The sequence below is a fragment of the Psammomys obesus genome, unplaced genomic scaffold (genome assembly GCF_907164565.1).
Source record: "Psammomys obesus unplaced genomic scaffold, mPsaObe1.curated_primary_1811, whole genome shotgun sequence".
NCBI classification, from domain to species: Eukaryota; Metazoa; Chordata; class Mammalia; order Rodentia; family Muridae; genus Psammomys; species Psammomys obesus.
In genome coordinates this window covers 7,901,596-7,918,307 of record NW_026596039.1, presented here as the reverse complement: position 1 = coordinate 7,918,307, position 16,712 = coordinate 7,901,596, and the positions used below count along the sequence as shown (strand labels likewise).

Sequence of the window (16,712 nt, the reverse complement as noted above, 5' to 3'; positions counted from 1 at the left end):
TAGATAGATAGATAGATAGATAGATAGATAGATAGATAGATAGATAGGCAGATCTTTAAACAGACAAAAAAAAGGAAAGAAAATAGCAAACCCCCCCCAAAAAAAAGTTTTAAAAAGTAGACATTGTACTACCATAAGAAAAGTGTTCTTATGGCTTAATCCCATTTTTCAAGAATTAGAACACTTAACACCTTCCTTTTCATAATCCCGCTGCAAAAGATTACATGTACATAAGTTAACACACATGAAGATAAGCATCAGAAGCATTTCCTGTCTTTGAAGAATGCATCAAACAGCAGAGTCCTAGCAACCAATCATCTTAGAACTAAGTAGATACCACTAAGAGACTGGCCTTATAAAGGGCTCTGTCCAGGCTGTCTTCTCTATAATCTCTCTCTCTCTCTCTCTCTCTCTCTCTCTCTCTCTCTCTTTCTCACAAACCCATACATACACATCTTTATATCTCAATCTGCTGTTCTTAGAACTAAAATACTAATTTTTACAGATATTAACTGAAAACCAAGAAGTTTGTACCCAGAAAAATAATCAATAACAAAGTGGCTAGAATGGAGGCAGAGGGAGGAAGAACACCCAAGCAAAAATCAAACAAAACAAAACAAAACAAAAACAAAAACCACAAACTTCACATTTAACAAATACTGTGATATTAAAGGTCAGGCTAGCCTCAAGACTGAAAAACCAATTTGGCTGCCCCATCATTCTAGCAGGTTTTAAAAGGACACTTCCTTGCACTCACTGTACCAGGTTTACACCGAGCTAGCATCACTCACAGCTTTAACCTAGCTCTACATCTTGACAGCTGATCAGATTAAATGTCAGCGTCGGGACTGGAAAGATGGCTCACCACTTACAAGTGTACACGGCCTGGGCCTGTACTGCACACCTTTAATCCCAGCACTCGGGAGGCAGAGGCAGGTGGATCTCTGTGAGACCAGCCTGGTCTACTCAGGAGTTCCAGGACAGCCAGGGCTCCACAGAAAAACGCTGTCTCAAAAAAACAAAAAGAGACAGAGATTGGGGACAGGGGGTGGGGGGGGGAGTAGCATGTTCTATTGGAAACATCTAATAACCTTTTGTGAAAAATCCTTTAACCAAAAGATCTGGCTGAAAAAGGACACATTTGCCATCAGAATGTTAACATATGTATCCTGATATAACAAGGAAGTAAAAAATTAAGCAATATAGATGTACGTATGACTGCTCATTAATAGTGGTTCACTGACATCACCCAGTATTTTGGTCCCATCTCATTCACAGAACTAGTGGGAGATATCTTTCTTTAACCCTAAAAGAAAACGGAATCTAGAATGAAGTATTACTAGTGATGACTGCAAAGAACAAGAGCTCAGAGAAAAGCAGCCAGGAGCCAGAGAGGAGAGCAAAGCACGGTAGCTAGAGTGAAAGCCATCGACATGGCAGATTCTGAAAACATGTAAACTGTATTTTGAAAGCAAGGGACATAGTTCTACAGTGTAAACATGACGCGCACACAAAGACACAGACATAGACATACACACACAATTATGAGTATATAATTACTAAGAAAGATTCTTCAAACCAGGTGTAGCAAACAAACCTATCATCCTAGTACTCAAGAGGCTGAGGTGGGGGCCAGCCTGGGCTACCTAGGAAAAGTCTGTTCGAAATCACCAAAAACACATAAAACAAACAACCCTTAAAAGAACTATTATGTTTTGTTTCTTATACACAAGATCTTTAAAGCTTTTCACTAAAACAAACAAATAAACAAAAAACCCACAGTTACTTGCAACTTATTAGGAAAAAAAGGATGGATGGATAAGTTTATACTCATGTTTAGGATTCTGGTGAGATCTGGGGGCAGGGGTGGAGTGAGAGAGAATGGGACACTCTGAACAGCATGAAGTCCCTGACCGAGGACAGCAACACAAGCAACTCAGAAACTGGACGTCCATCAGAGACAGGACACTAGATTTTAAGCGATGGCTCTCTAACAGTACCAGTTCCCTGACCCCCATTCCCCTAAGAGGGGCCTAATTATTCTAATAATATGTTTTAGTTGCTATACTTGGTCTAATTAAAGAGCTTTGAGGAGACCGCTCTTCTTGAGAAACATAAGAACAAACTCCTCTGAAGGGTTACCATCAGAAGCTCATTTGGCCATGCCACCCACTAATTAAAATGCCCAAGAGACATTCATCTGGCAGTAAACACTAATTACCAAAACACATCAAAGCTTTTTAAACATGACAGAATGATTAATTTTATGATTTCCAAAATAAATGATTTTCTTTCATTTAAAAACAAAACTTCTTTGTAAATGTCTGACTACCTTACTTTTCTAACATGACTGGAAAGTTCTCAAAACTGTTATAGAGTCCCGGCTGGTGGAACACAGCCTAGTTCTGTTTTATCTTCACAATGTTAGACTGCTTGTCCTTGGACAAAACACTGCCAGCACTCCCATGCCCGGTCTGCTAAATGGAACTCAACTGTCACAGGCCAGGACCAATGAAAAGCTCCTGCATTTGGGGACAGACTTGAACTTTTTCTAAGAGTGATCATAGAACATATGTGACAAAACTTGAATTTCCACACGTTCACTCAGCACCATGCAGGGAATAGTTAAAAGTTTTGTTAGTAGAACTCCAAGCTCTCCCATAGCCCGCTGGGCTTCACAGAATGGTTCTAAACACCGATCACTGCTCGGCGTCCTAGTGGGAGGCATTAGTGGCAGCATACTGGGTAGACTGGGATACTCAGACCACACAGAACTCCAGCTACACACATGCACATATGATTCCTGTAAGTGTGGGCATAGCGGTGAATGTCACTGAAGGAGTGTTGGGTAGGCACACCAGGCTTTCCTCTTGGTCCAGCAGTTAGCCCTCGCACCGCTCCTCACTGGTGCCCGTGCACTTCACCTTCAACTGTCGCATTCACACCTTAGCCTCAGCTTTGGTTTTCACCCATTGGATTCCCCCACCCATCAGCCTGCTCTCAGTCTAAGGTCAGGTGGGTGTGCCAGGAAATCAACAGCCTGCAGTTTCAGTCCCTGCAGAAACGTGCCTTTCAGTAGCGGGCTGACAAATGGCTGCTTTATATTCCTATATGCTCATTAGGCAGGAAGCAAAAACTCAAGTCCAGATGGGACATTTAACCTCTAGTGGAGAAATCCCAAGTAGTAGCTCAGCCTACACTTACATATAGTTGGGGGACCTTCCCACAGGGGCTCTGAATCCACTCAACAATCAAAGAAAAACACAGCCTGAACTTTGTCAGGATTCTAGCTATAAGCAGTTCCTCCTGGTCGTTCTGTAAGCTAGCTCTCCTGTGTCTTAACAACCAATACCAGCCCCCAGGACCTTAGCTTCTGATATTCCAAATTCCTGCCCTTCCTTCCCCCTAGGCAGACATCAAGGAGACACCTGCTACGTAAAGTCCATCATGCAGATCTTTTCCACCGCCAGTTAGCTACTTATGATTGACATGTGGGCTCCATTTAAGCTTTCTTCCACTGCAAAGTGGCTCCAGCCAGCTAAAACACAAAACAAAGTGAGTCTCCATTTTCTTCCCTTTTGAGTTCTTATCAAAAGAAGACTCTAGGTTTTCTTCCTCACTTACCAGTCATTGTAGGTCACCTGGCATGCCCTTCATCTGTTCTCCCCCATGAAGTTTTCCAAGCATTAGTGTCACTCTGAGGCTTACACACCCTCTGAGGGGTGACAGAATAATGAAAGAATTCTGTAGTTGAAAAGCATGACAGCACTAGCACATAGACATTCACTCTAATTTTGTCCCAGTCTACTAGGGCGTGGGGTGGAGATGCTATATTCTGTGGTATATTCAGGTTCTAACTTTTCAAAGAGCAAAAGCACACAGAGGCCAGTCTTTGCTTGCCTACACCAGCTTCACTGGAGTCTCAGAGGCATGCCACTAATGGGACAGTGGAAGGGAGCTAACCTTTCTTAAAATAAGTCACTGTTCCACTCTGTGAAGACTGTCTCCATTCTTCAGAGCTGATGGAAACCACTACAAGTCAAGCGGCGGGCAGAAACCGTGTTTCCTGGGATGAAAGGTGAACACAGCCTAGCTGGGGGGAAGGTGCCTGTGCAGGTCCTGTGTGGTGACCTGAAAACCCTGTGGCAACCTGAAACCACGTCTGCTCATTCCAAGCTAACTATAGCCAGCAACTCTTTACTTTGCCACTTGGTTCTATCATTTCTTCTTCCTACACCCATGGAAACAATTTCCTGTTTATCAAACAAAAGCTTCTTTCCAAAAGAGCCAGGGTGAGGCCAAAATAGTTCATGCTGCCCCAGGTTAACAGAGTGCGCCCTTTGCTATCCTATTGTCCTCCAGTTTGAAGGTCAGGCTCCTCTGGGGTAGAGGAAGCAGGCTTGTTGCTCTGTTTCCTGGCTGAAAACTCCAACTAACACACAGCAGGTTTCTTGGCACGCTGCGGTGCTTCTTACAGTCCCTCTGGCCGACAGTGGTCTAGACCAATGACTTCTGTGCCATTGGGTTTCTTTTCCCAGACTCACCAACCAACTGACCAACACAATCTACTCACTCCACCCCCAAAAGTACCCAGAATCCAGTGATTGCTCACTCTTGCCTCCATACTTTCTAATGTCACCAATTCAGGTGAATGGTCACCAGCTAGCTCCCAGATTATCCAGATCACATGATATCACGCCTAAGTATTATCCCTTCCTCTGGCCCTGGCTCTCTGCATGTGTTCTCCAGTCAGGAGGCATTGAGAAGAGAACACAAACAGGACTTCTGTACCGCCACTGTCTTCCTGAATGGCTAAATCTTACAGTTAGAGCAAATCATGAATCTGACATGGGTTTGATATCCACTCAGTTCTGTGCCGTTTTATCACACATGAAGATATGCAGCATTCCCACTGTACTCAGGATGCAGAACTACCAGCAGCTAGCTATTCTTTCTGAGGAGTTACTCCTTGGTGAGAATGTTTGCACAAGTGTAAATAAGCCCATTTTTACTGCTGGCTCCAAAAGATACAGACATAGTCTATCACCCAAAAGTTCTCCCTACACTGTGCTGGCATGGTCAAACACAGAGGCAAAGATGTCTTGGTTGGGACTGTTGTTCTTTCAGTTTTTCTCCTGGAAATATGTGGACTCTGACAGTATTAGAGACTTTTTCCTGAGTCCTCCCTTGACTGCCCTTTTGATTTTATCTTATATGTGGGTGTTTTACTGGCATGCTTATCTATGTATCATATGTGTGCCTGGTGCCCACAGAAGCCAAAGAGGACATCAAATACCCTGGAACTGGAGTCACAGAAAGTTGTGAGAAACCATATTGGTGCTGAAAACTGAACTCTGGTCCCATGTGCTCATAACCACTGAGCCAACTGCCTCAATGTTTTTTTGCACTTTATTATCTTCAAACTATTAAACATCTATGTAGTTTGTGTGATGTCTGACACTACAAGTGTCAATATGGATTTGTGTCTCCTGTGTTCATTACTGTTTCTTGCACTTGTACAGTATCTGACACATGTGAAGCACTTCATAGATATGTATTGTTTAGAGAATATTGACAAGGGAAATACTAACCAGTACAGAGATAATTTTTTAGTACTCTCAATCTCCTGGAACCCACCAACACAGAGGTCTGACTACATTCATTTTTGTACTCACTTTGCCACAAAGCAGGATACCAAACTAATTTACATGAACACATAAGAATGACTGATTTTTATAGAGCTCCTTAAAAAATATCTCCAAAGCACAAGGCCAGGTGGCTTGTGATAAGGCAGTCCATATTCCAAGGTTTTCTTGCACTAGAAACAGATGTCTCTCATGTTGCCCCAGTGGATCAGCAAAGGCCAGCTAATGAATGACACATCTATTCTTGAGTCCCAAAAAGTAGAAGAAAAAATTATGCAGTGTGCTTCTGTTTGCACAGGAGGGATGGGAAAACCAATGCTACACAAACATGAACATGCATAGAGGCAGAGTTTATATTTCTCAGAGGCACTCTGCTTTAAACAGGGAGTGTATAATTCTAAGTCCAAGACAGATAGATAGTGTTCAAGGCAGGCCTGGGATCTTGTTAAAAGGCAAAGGAGTTATTGAGAAGTCAATTTGATGAAGATGCTAAGTGGAATAATTTGAGCAAAGCAAGAGAACAATGACATGGGGAAGGGATGTAGCTCAGTGGTAGAGAGAAGAGAAAAAGGGCAAAGATTGGTGAGGGAGAGAAAGAATGAGACCTCAGTGCACTAAAGCACACCAGACACATTCAAGAAAGAAAATCAACCTTAGTGGGTCCCACTGGAGACTGCTACGGTATCAACTTGTTTGAAATCGGACTTTGCTACAGTTTTCTAACTAGGTTTTTAAAGCAAAGTTTTAAGGCTAACAAACACAAATAGCATGAAAGAATTAGAAAACTACCAGTTTGCAATTTTGGGGGGTGAATTTTGTTTTAAGACATGGTATTTCTATGTAGCCTGAGCAGACCTGAAATCAAGCTTATTACGTAACCTAGGTTCGCAACAAACTCCAGATCGTCCTATCTCAACCTCTAGAGTGTTAGGACTAGTGGACCAGCCTCCAATCTGTAACTTTGCATGACATGATATCTCTAGGTGACCATGTAAGAGGAACAGTTTGACCAACTGGCCAAGGTCAATAGGGAACCCTGTAAAGAAAAGGATTGTAGGCACACACCTAAACCTACAGGTTATTGTGAATTTCATTAGAAAATTAATCATTATTCAATACTCAAAGTGAAGCAATTGAAGAGGTATATAGAATTCCTGCCTCTCCACCAGGGAATTACACCTACATTTAACCAAACTGTAACTACAACTAACAATTTATCAAAACAAAGAGCTAGGAGATTATGTTATATGACACAATATACATGATGAGCCGAGTCCGGGATCTGGACATTCAGTGAGACAGTCTTAAGCAATAGACTACATTGGAAAACAAACAAACAAAACCTATGTGGCAAGCCAAGAAGGGCTTGCAGATTATGAAAGGCATAAGTAAGACAGTTATGTATCAAGCCCTAACATGCTGTAAGAGACTTAATGGGCCATTCTGTGGGAGTTTGAATGACCAAATTACCAAAGCACACAGAAGACAGTAAAGGCCTGCTCCCGAGCTTCAGGAGAATAAGCACTCAATTAGAAACTGGGCTAAAGGCCATTTGCATGCTATCCTAGCAGAAAAGCTGGCTACAGTCTACTTGTGTTGAGAACCTGAGTGAGGCTAAACATAACAGCAATGGATCACTTCATTTGGTAGAGAAAAATATCAATACAGGATAGCATTGGTTACTGACTTGGTTACTTCTTACAGCTCGCATCCAGGCCTACTGTGAGAGAAATATCAAAAGGCAAAGCAGAAAGATATAAAAATGTGCACTTTGAGAGGAAAGGAATTTGAGTTTAACCTTAAAGACAAGACAGGGCTTTAGGATTGTTAAAGAGATCATGGCCATCGGCACTGAGACTATTAAGAGTGATGTCATAAGGGCAAGCCCCATTTTGAGTAGGTAGCAGACACTGGTGGCATCATCCACCACCAGTGCTGATTTTTCAGGCAGGAAGGACACAGGACTGTGGGGGTAGAGAAGATTTATATCACAGGAGAAGAGTGTTGCTGGGGCCAGGCCATATGTGGGAAGGTAGGGATTCATGTAAGAAAGCCCTGAAAGGGCACTGTGTGAAGCTGTGAAGCTGAAGCCGAGGTTGCAGTGTAGAGACAGTGAAGTACTGGATACGCCAGGGCCATTGGACAGCCACTGAGGAAAGCTGCAGGCACCTAGCAGAGACAGCCCAAAAGAGAGGTCATGAAATATATAGAGAGGTGCTGAAAGGCTGGACTACCCATGCCCTTTGGAGCTCAGACGGTCCCATCACAAACCCCAGATTCAGGCCATAGAGTTTTTTCCCTACTGCTTTGCAGTCTTGCTTTGAACACAATTACTCAGCTCTATGCTTCTTGAAACTGGAATGTTTCTTCTGTGCTACTATGTATTTGAAATATGTAACTTGTTTACAATTTTATAGGGGTTAACAGTTAGGAGGTCACCTTGAGTCTTCTGATATAGAGTGAGGAGGCCACCTTGACTCTTCTAAGACATACAGTAAGGAGGCCGCCTTGACTCTTCTAACACATACAGAAAGGAGGCCGCCTTGACTCTTCTAACACATACAGTAAGGAGGCCGCCTTGACTCTATGACATACAGTGAAGAGGCCACCTTGAGTCTATGACATACAGTGAAGAGGCCACCTTGAGTCTTCTATGACATTAGGACTTTGGGCTTTCCAACAGTGGAGGATCTGTTAAAAAGCTTGCAGGGAATTCAGAAGTTGGACTGAATATTTTACACCATGGATGGCCATGAACCTACATGTCCAAGGCATAGAAGGTTATGGCTTAAAAGTGCTATGTTTGGATAGCAAGTTGACAAGAAAGATTTTATTTATATTGATTGTTGAATTGATAGGCTGTGGGATCACCTTGGAGACAAATTTCTGGGCATGTCTGGAGGGGTGTTCTAGATTAAGTTAGGTAAAGTGGAAAGTCCAGCCTAACGACGGAGGGATGGGACACCAACACTCACTACTATCTGCCTACTGACTCTGGATGTAATGTGATGGCGCTTGTACCTGCCACTGCCTCTTTGCCATGCTGAAATGTAACCTGAAATAAACCTTCAAGTTGCTTCTTGTCCAGGATTTTGTTACAGAAACAAGAAAAATAATACAGAAGAGCAAAGGAGAAGAAAACTGGAAAAGAACATTAGGAATCAGCAAAGAATCAGGCTGATGCACTGAAACAGTGTGGAGCAAAGGTTGGGCAATTGCACGTTTGAGGCTATCCTGAGCTACCCAAGAGACCCTGTCTCAAAAAAAAATTAAAAAAAAAAAATTAGCCAGGCACAGTGGCACATGCCTGTAATCCCAGCATTTGGGGAGGCAGAGGCAGGAGGATCTCTGTAAGTTTGAGGCCAGGCTAGTCTACAAAGCAAGTACAGGATAGCTGGAGCTACACAGAGACGCCCTGTCTTGAAACACTAAAAACATAAACAAAAACAAAAACAAAACAACAACAAAAGCAGCATGGCAATTCTACTCAGGTCTTGCCAAGTCCTTCACTGTAGATGGATAAAGTAAGACTAGGAGGTGAAGCTATAGAGAGCAGCAGCCGAGAGTCTGAGAAGGCCAGAAATGTTTAGAGGTTCCACAACTCAGAAGATCCTGGAGTTCAAGTTAAAAGTGTAGAAAACTGTCCCTTTGGAGTAAGGGCTACACAAAAATGAGGACAAATGAAAACAGAAGCGCTATGACGACACATAGACGAGAGCTGCAGTAGGTCCGGGAGGGCTGGCCTGCAAACTTAACCACCCGCAGAACAAAGTACACTGCCAAAGTGACAACCCAGAACCATACGTGACCGCTCTTCCCGCCAGCATAGTGAAAAGTTAGAAGGATGGAAAGAAGCAGAGCCACAAGATGGTCAGCAGGCGACATGCTTGCTGTCGAGCCTGGGGACTGGAGTCAAAGGTATTCGGCTTCTACAAGTTCTCCTCTCACCGCCAAATGTGTGCTGTGGCATGCACATATGAAAGAAATGAAACACATATTTATAAAGTCAATGAAAGAAGTGAAATGATTCCAATATTTGCAATTAACAGGCAAGGACTTAGATAAGATTGCTATGTTAAAGAACACTCATGAGAAGATGAACAAAGGGATGAAAAGAATCTTTAAGCTAAGACATATAAATTAATAAACCTAGTCAAAGGCTGCAAAATATCTTAAACTAAGAAGTTTCTTGAAGCTAGGTGTGAAAGCACATGCCTGTACTCCCAGCAGTTGGGAGCCTGGGGAAGAAGATTCAGTGTTCAAGGCTAGTCTGGAATACATAGTAAGCCTGTCTCATAAGCAAAAACAACAGGCAAACTGTATTAGTGCTCTTAAAACATGGACTCTGTTGCCTGCTTTTCAATCACTTCCCCCTGGTGGGGCGGCCTTACCAGGCCACTGTGGGAGAAGATGCATTCAGTCCTGATGCAACTTGATGTGCTAGCGGTGGGCGGGGGGGGGGGGGGGTCCCTTTTTTGGGGGGGGGGGGGGGGGGGGAGGGGAAAAAGGGGAGGGGCCGGGAGGAGAGGAGGAAGGGGGCTACTATTGGGCTGTGAAGTAAATAAATAAATTTTTTAAAAAGATAGGTATTGTGATTAAGCTGTTTAAAACCCCTTAAATATAAGAAAACATTAAGTATTTATGAGTCAAATAATATGCACCTTGAATTTGATTTGAGATATTCTAAATTGAAAAGATAGACTAGTTGGGGAAAAGAAGAAACATAATCAGCAAAAGGCTGATAACTGTCAAAACTGGGTGAAGAGGACAGAGGTTATCGTAAGAGTCTTCTCCCTTTTGAGTAGGTGGAGATGCTTACAGTGAAAAGGGTTTTTACTTGTACAGTGTTCACCAGCAGCAGCTTCCATCACTTGATGATGGTTCTGACACACGGACATCATGTTATGTGAGATAAGCTGGTCCCCAAAGGACAAACACCATGTGATTCCATTTTCATGTCAAAATGAAAGGAAGAGTGGTGCTTGTGGGGTGGCTGTAGGGTGACAAACAGATGGTCCCTGATTAATAGCTACAGTTTCCGTTCTATAGAATACAGTTTACAAATGACTACACAACAATGTCATAATTGATGGTGAAAATAATTCTGTATACTGAGTATTTTACAACACTTTAAGAAATGGAACGCCAACTGGAATATCTTTAGGACATCAAAGATTGAAGATGTACTGAGATGTGATGTATTAATTCCAAATATGAATTAAAAATCTCTTTATAAGTCAATAAAAGTTATGATTAATTATTATTGTGGGGTTTTGTTTGGTTGGTTGGTTTTGGTTTTTTGAGACAGGGTTTCTGTGTATAGCCTTGGTTGTCCTAGACTTGCTTTGTAGACCAGGCTGTCCTCAAACTCAAAGAAATCTGCCTGCTTCTGCCTCCCTAAGTGCTGGGATTACAGGCGTGTGCCACCATATCTGACTGACTAAATATTTTATATCCTTATTATCTGTCTGAAGAAAACTACATTTTCCTAAAAGGGTTAAGAAAATACTTTGAGACAGTTGGTTTTTTTTTTTTTTTAATCTACTGACACAAAGAAGTGAAGGAGAAAGCAGCTGCCTTATCCCCCAGATACTGATTTGTTCAAATGTTTTCATGCCACATGATATAATACAAACACAAAAATTTTCTTAACAAAAACTAAAAATAGTTAGAAAAACCCTCAGAAAAAGTGTGTAGAAACAAACACATGTGTATCTAGTACACATACAAAACAGAAAAACTCCTTGGGAACTTACATGTACTAACGTCAGCAACAATATTTGGCTTGGGCCTGCTGGCGTGTTACTTGCAGTTAAGGCGGGAGATGGGCAGTTCACTGCAGTGTAGGCAATGCAGTGAGACCTTGTCTCCAAAACCACAAACAGGGGCTGGGGACATGGCTCAGTCAGAAAGCGTTTGCTGTGCATGAGGACCCAAGTTCAGATCCTCAGCACTCATGTAAAATGTTGGTTTTGGTACGTGCCTTGTAATCCCACCCTGGGAAGGTGGAAACAGGAGGATCCCTGAAGCTCACAAGCTACCTAGTCCTGCTGAGATGGTGAGTTCCAGGTCCAGTGAGAAACCTTATGTCAAAAAATAAGGTAGAGAGAAAGGAAAATAGCCAATATCAACCTCTGGCCTCTGCACGCTCCTCACTCACATGGTACAAATAACACCCTGATCAGAAAACTGGGCACAGTGGCTTCCCCAAGATCACAAATGTAAACTAGCCACGTACAACATTAAGAAAATAAAAATAGATGGGCAGTGGTGGCACACGCCTTTAATCCCAGCCCTTGGGAGGCAGAGGCAGAGGCAGAGGCAGGTGGATCTCTGTGAGTTTGAGAGCAGCCTGGTCTATGAAGTGAGTTCCAGGACAGCAAAAAGCTGCATACTGAAACCCTGTCTCAAAAAAACCAAACAACAAAAAAAAAAGAAAAGAGAGAGAGAGAAAGAAAGAAAGAAAGAAAGAAAGAAAGAAAGAAAGAAAGAAAGAAAAAGAAACAGACTAACAATTGAAAAATTAATTGGGAAGGAAATATCTGCTTGATTCAGTGAGCAGATAAACTCAATGGTGTGGTTATTTGCCTCCATTATAAAACCTGAGCAAATAGCTAGTCTTTTTTTTTTTTTTTTTTGATAGCTAGTCTTTATAATCAAAAAGAATAAACAATTTAGTGGAAAAAAATAGTTTTGTGTATAAAGAGACAAGGGATATTATTAAAACAACACATTTTTTAAAAAGTGACAGCAAGCTAATATATAGTGTGTGCTAAAAGGCTTATGTTAACGTCCCTGAAAATCTAAGAGGTAACAAAGATTAAAAAAAAAAGTCCTCAACGAACACTGACCTCAGTATGCAGCATACAATCGTTATAAGATTTGGCCTTTCCCACGACCTGCCCTACTGGTAGTCTTTCAATGCTCCATGGTGTAAATACATTGGTTTGTGGAAATTCCTAGGTTTCATGCATGCTGGCACCATTGGGAAATGTTATATTAAGACAGGGAGAGTGTTCCTAATAAATCATTTACATTTCAGCAGAATCCTCTTGAATTAATAATTTGTGTTAAGAGCCTACACATTCTGATGGCACCCATGGAGCTTTAAAAGTGCTAGGTTTAAGAGCATATGATCTCAAATAGCAAGTTTGAGGAAATATATATCAAGAAATCATATTGGAGAAGTTTTGAATTAGTAGTTTAGTGATCTGCAAAACTAGCCATCTTCTCAATACTGTTTGGAAGATTAGGTAGAACCATACTGTCATGGCAGTCCTTTTACAATACAGTGCTAAGTAGCAATATTCACTTCAATAAAACAGCTACATGAATAAACAGCACACATTCAATAACCCATTCCACTGCTTCTAAGTCAAACCTCTAATATGCTTCTTTCTCTATACGCTCAACTAGAAAACGCAAAACATGTTTCCCCACTGTGTCAAAAACTCACATAAGTAAAGTATGTGTATAGAAAAAAAAAATGACCGTTGTCTGTTTAACTCAAAACACCTGGTATGTGTTAGACACTGCAATAAAAGCAGGTCAAGATTTTAATACTGTCAGTCATTCTATTTTCATTCACTTATTCAGCTGATCTATAAGTAGTTACTAGCCATACAGTCTCTGTGGAAACTATTCTGAGATTCGACAAGGATCAAAAATTACAAACTCCTGGCTTGGTATATGGCTCAGTATAGTATCTCTTGCACAGCATGTACAAGGTTCTATGTTGAATTTCTAGAACCAAAAATAAAAGACAAAAGCCTTACCGCTAAGATATATTTTGGTGGCTGGGCATGGTGACACATGCCTTTAATCCCAGCACTCAGGGAGGCAGGCAAATCACTGTGAGTTTGAGGTCAGCCTGGTCTACAAAGCAAGTCCAGGACAGCCAAGGCTACACACAGAAACCCTGTCTCAAAAAAACAAAAACCAAAAACAAGCAAACAAAAAAAGGATGTATTTTGGTAATGTCAGATGTAAGCAAATCAGGGCCCATTAGATGGCTCAGTAGGTTGTGAAACTTGATCACTTGAGTTCAGTAACTGGAACTCACATAAAGGTGGACGGAGCAAAGAGACTCCACAAAGTTGTCCAATGAACTCCATGTGGACCCATGACAGGCACACACCTATGCATATGTACACAGAGCATTTAAAAAGTTGTACATTAGCAGATAAATGTGTGACTGAACATATGAATGTCAATTGGTTATAAGAATCAAGAAGAAAATTTAAGCAAAAATGAGATACAGAGTAGTAATCCAGTAGGAAAATGAGGCTTAGATAAAGCTGTCTCTAGTGAGGTAACGCAGGAAAGATTCTAAAATATGTGGTAGAGTTGTGGGAAAAGGGAAGGGGGCGATAGGAAGACCATGCAGTGAAGCACAGTGAAGAGGCAAATGTACAAGGAGCAGGAGGGTATGAGGAGCTACAAAGACACCAGAGACAGGGTTCTACGCTCTAAGCCCTTGTAGGACCAACTCGGTGAGCAAGCTGCAGGAGCTGGGTCAGAAAACAGCACGAGCAGAGATGCCCAGGGCAGTCCAGTCCAGTCCAGTCCCCTAGACAAGGTCAGCACACACTTATCTAGCGAGACTGACAGTTTAGCTTCCTTCTGGGGAGCTCCTCTCTGAGCTCAGCGTTCCCTCCTATGGCCACAGTGTAGAGTTGTCACCTCTTGCTGTTCTCCTCTGACACTAAACTTCAGTGCAGATAGAATATCCTTTATTAGAAATGCTTGAGACCAGTACTTCCAATTTCTGGGTTTATTTTTATTTGGAAATATTGTATAGATTTCACCAGATTATCATCCCCCACCTAAAAACCCAAAATCTACAATGCTTCAGAAAACAAAACAAAACAAGTCATATTGGCATTCAAAAACTTCTGATTTCCCAGTTCAGATTCCTGGTTTGCTTGGTGTATGCTCTTACCACAGTTCCTAGGTCTGCACTACAGAAGTACATTTATATAACTTGGTAGTTTCCAGTAATTACAGCAGAAAGTAAGCAGAATTGCTCACTTTGAACTTGAGTTTAGTAACTCACTTAACACATCTCACCATGTCGACAATGCAGAAACCAGCAAGGAGCCCTGTTTTTTCTGCTTTCCAAGCACACCAAGTCTTAGGGGTCCAGAGACTACTTTACACACGGCACACTGCAACTCAAATGCTAAGCTGACTGTGGCCAAAGGGAAATACTCTTCGTTCTTTCAAATTAGGGTGCATTTAGATAGGAAAGTATTGAGTGTAATTTAGGGACATCAGGAAGACCAACAAAGTGAAACTAAGTGTAGGACTCTGGGTCATCAGTGTCAGTTGACCTGAACATAGAGGTCAATTGTGTGGGCAATCAATCAATCGGGTGTACATAAAATAAAAATGTGGGCATAAAGGCTGAGCCTCCAGAAGCAATATTCTGTGCACACTGTCACACACTGGTGCCAGGACAAAGCACATCCAAGCAGAGGACAATGAGCACTCTATACCTAGCACTTCTGGGCATCGTACATCTTCGTTGGCTGGTTTTCCCTGGATCCTTTTCCCCGGAAGAACGCACAGCTGTGAGCTCTGTGAGTCTGCCCAGCAATTTAGCACATGGGAGTGGCTTTGGAGGCTTTCTCACCTTGTACTAGGTGCCAAAGTAAGGGTGATCTTGGAGAATGTGCTTTCTCTGTGGCAGCTAAAACGCTGTAAGAGTTTTATAACAATGCCTTAGTTACAGTTCAAACGCCACTGTAAATTAACCTAAATTCAAAGTTCAGTTCCTCAGTTGAACTAGCTACATTTCCAAAGAGAAATAAAAACATGTGGCCAGCAGCTAACAGGCTGGGAGCCATATTCTTAGACTCTATCTGGCCGTCTCACACCCAGTACACTTAGCTCCAGCTTTTTAAAGTGTTCTAGTGCATGGTCATTTACCTGGCCACAGTTTTGTAACTTGTGCCACTGAAGCACAGACATCAAGAAAAAAGAAATACATCTCTTCTTTTATAATCACAAAACTACCTCTGCTGTTTTTCCTTTCATATCTTAATCCTGTGGATAGACTTAAATGACCATCTAGAAATACTTGCTTTCAGCCTAAGACTGTCCTTTAGGGCTTTCTATATTTGTAAGGTGGACCTGTCAGCACAGTTTTTCTCAGTTTTGTTTTTTTTTTTTTTCCACCCTGGAAAAATATTTTACCACCTTCTCTTTTTTTTAGTTTTTGTTGTTTGTTTTGTTTTAAAGCAGGGTTTCTCTGTGTAGCCTTAGCTGTCCTGAACTCCCTGCGTAGACCAAGCTGGCCTCAAACTCACTGAGATCTGCCTGCCTCTGCCTCCCCGAGTGTTGGGGACTACAGGCCTGCGCCACCACATCCAGCTTCATTTTTGCAATGGTTCTGTGGAATAATGGAGTCTGGTAAACAGACTTTTATGTGACTATTACCCTAGTCCTCTGACAGCGCCATCACTTCAGCTGGGTAGTCAGCTGTTTTCCTTATGTGGCTTTCCTCTAAGAATGTGACGTTTGGGGTAGAAAAAATAGCTCTGCGCTTACAGCCACTCACTGTTCTTCCAGAGGACCCAGGTTCAAATCCCAACACCCACATGGCAGCTCACAACTGTCTTTAATTCCAAGATCTGACATTCTCACATAGACATACATTCAGGTAAAACAACAATGCACATAAAATAAACGTAAAATTCTCTGTGTTTGACAACATCAGCTCTCCCTGTGGTGTGATTTTTTTTTTTTTTTTCTGTATTTTGCCTACATTTGGAAGTCCTTGAGGTTCTTGGACATATAGGCTACAGTTTTTAAAAAATACCTGCTGGGTCCATAACCATCTTTTCTGACAGTTTCTGCCTCTGTCTCTAGGTCCTTCCCTGATACCCTTACTGTTGAGAGAATGCTCTGGCTCCTCCCACAATGCAGAGGATGCTTCTCTCTCTTTCCACTGTTGCAAAGGATGCTCGTGTCTCCTCCCACTTTTGCAAAGGATGGTCTCTACTGTCTCTCCCCATTGTTCAGAAGATGTTCCTGTCTCCTCCCAGTGTGCACAAAGGATGGTCC

General features: G+C 42.0%; 1 protein-coding gene across 5 annotated transcripts in view; it reads right to left on the bottom strand.

The window, feature by feature from the left end:
* Window positions 1-16,712, bottom strand: part of Sik3 (SIK family kinase 3) — a 205,875-nt gene that overhangs the window by 76,992 nt on the left and 112,171 nt on the right. The gene's annotated exons all lie outside the window — the stretch shown is intronic.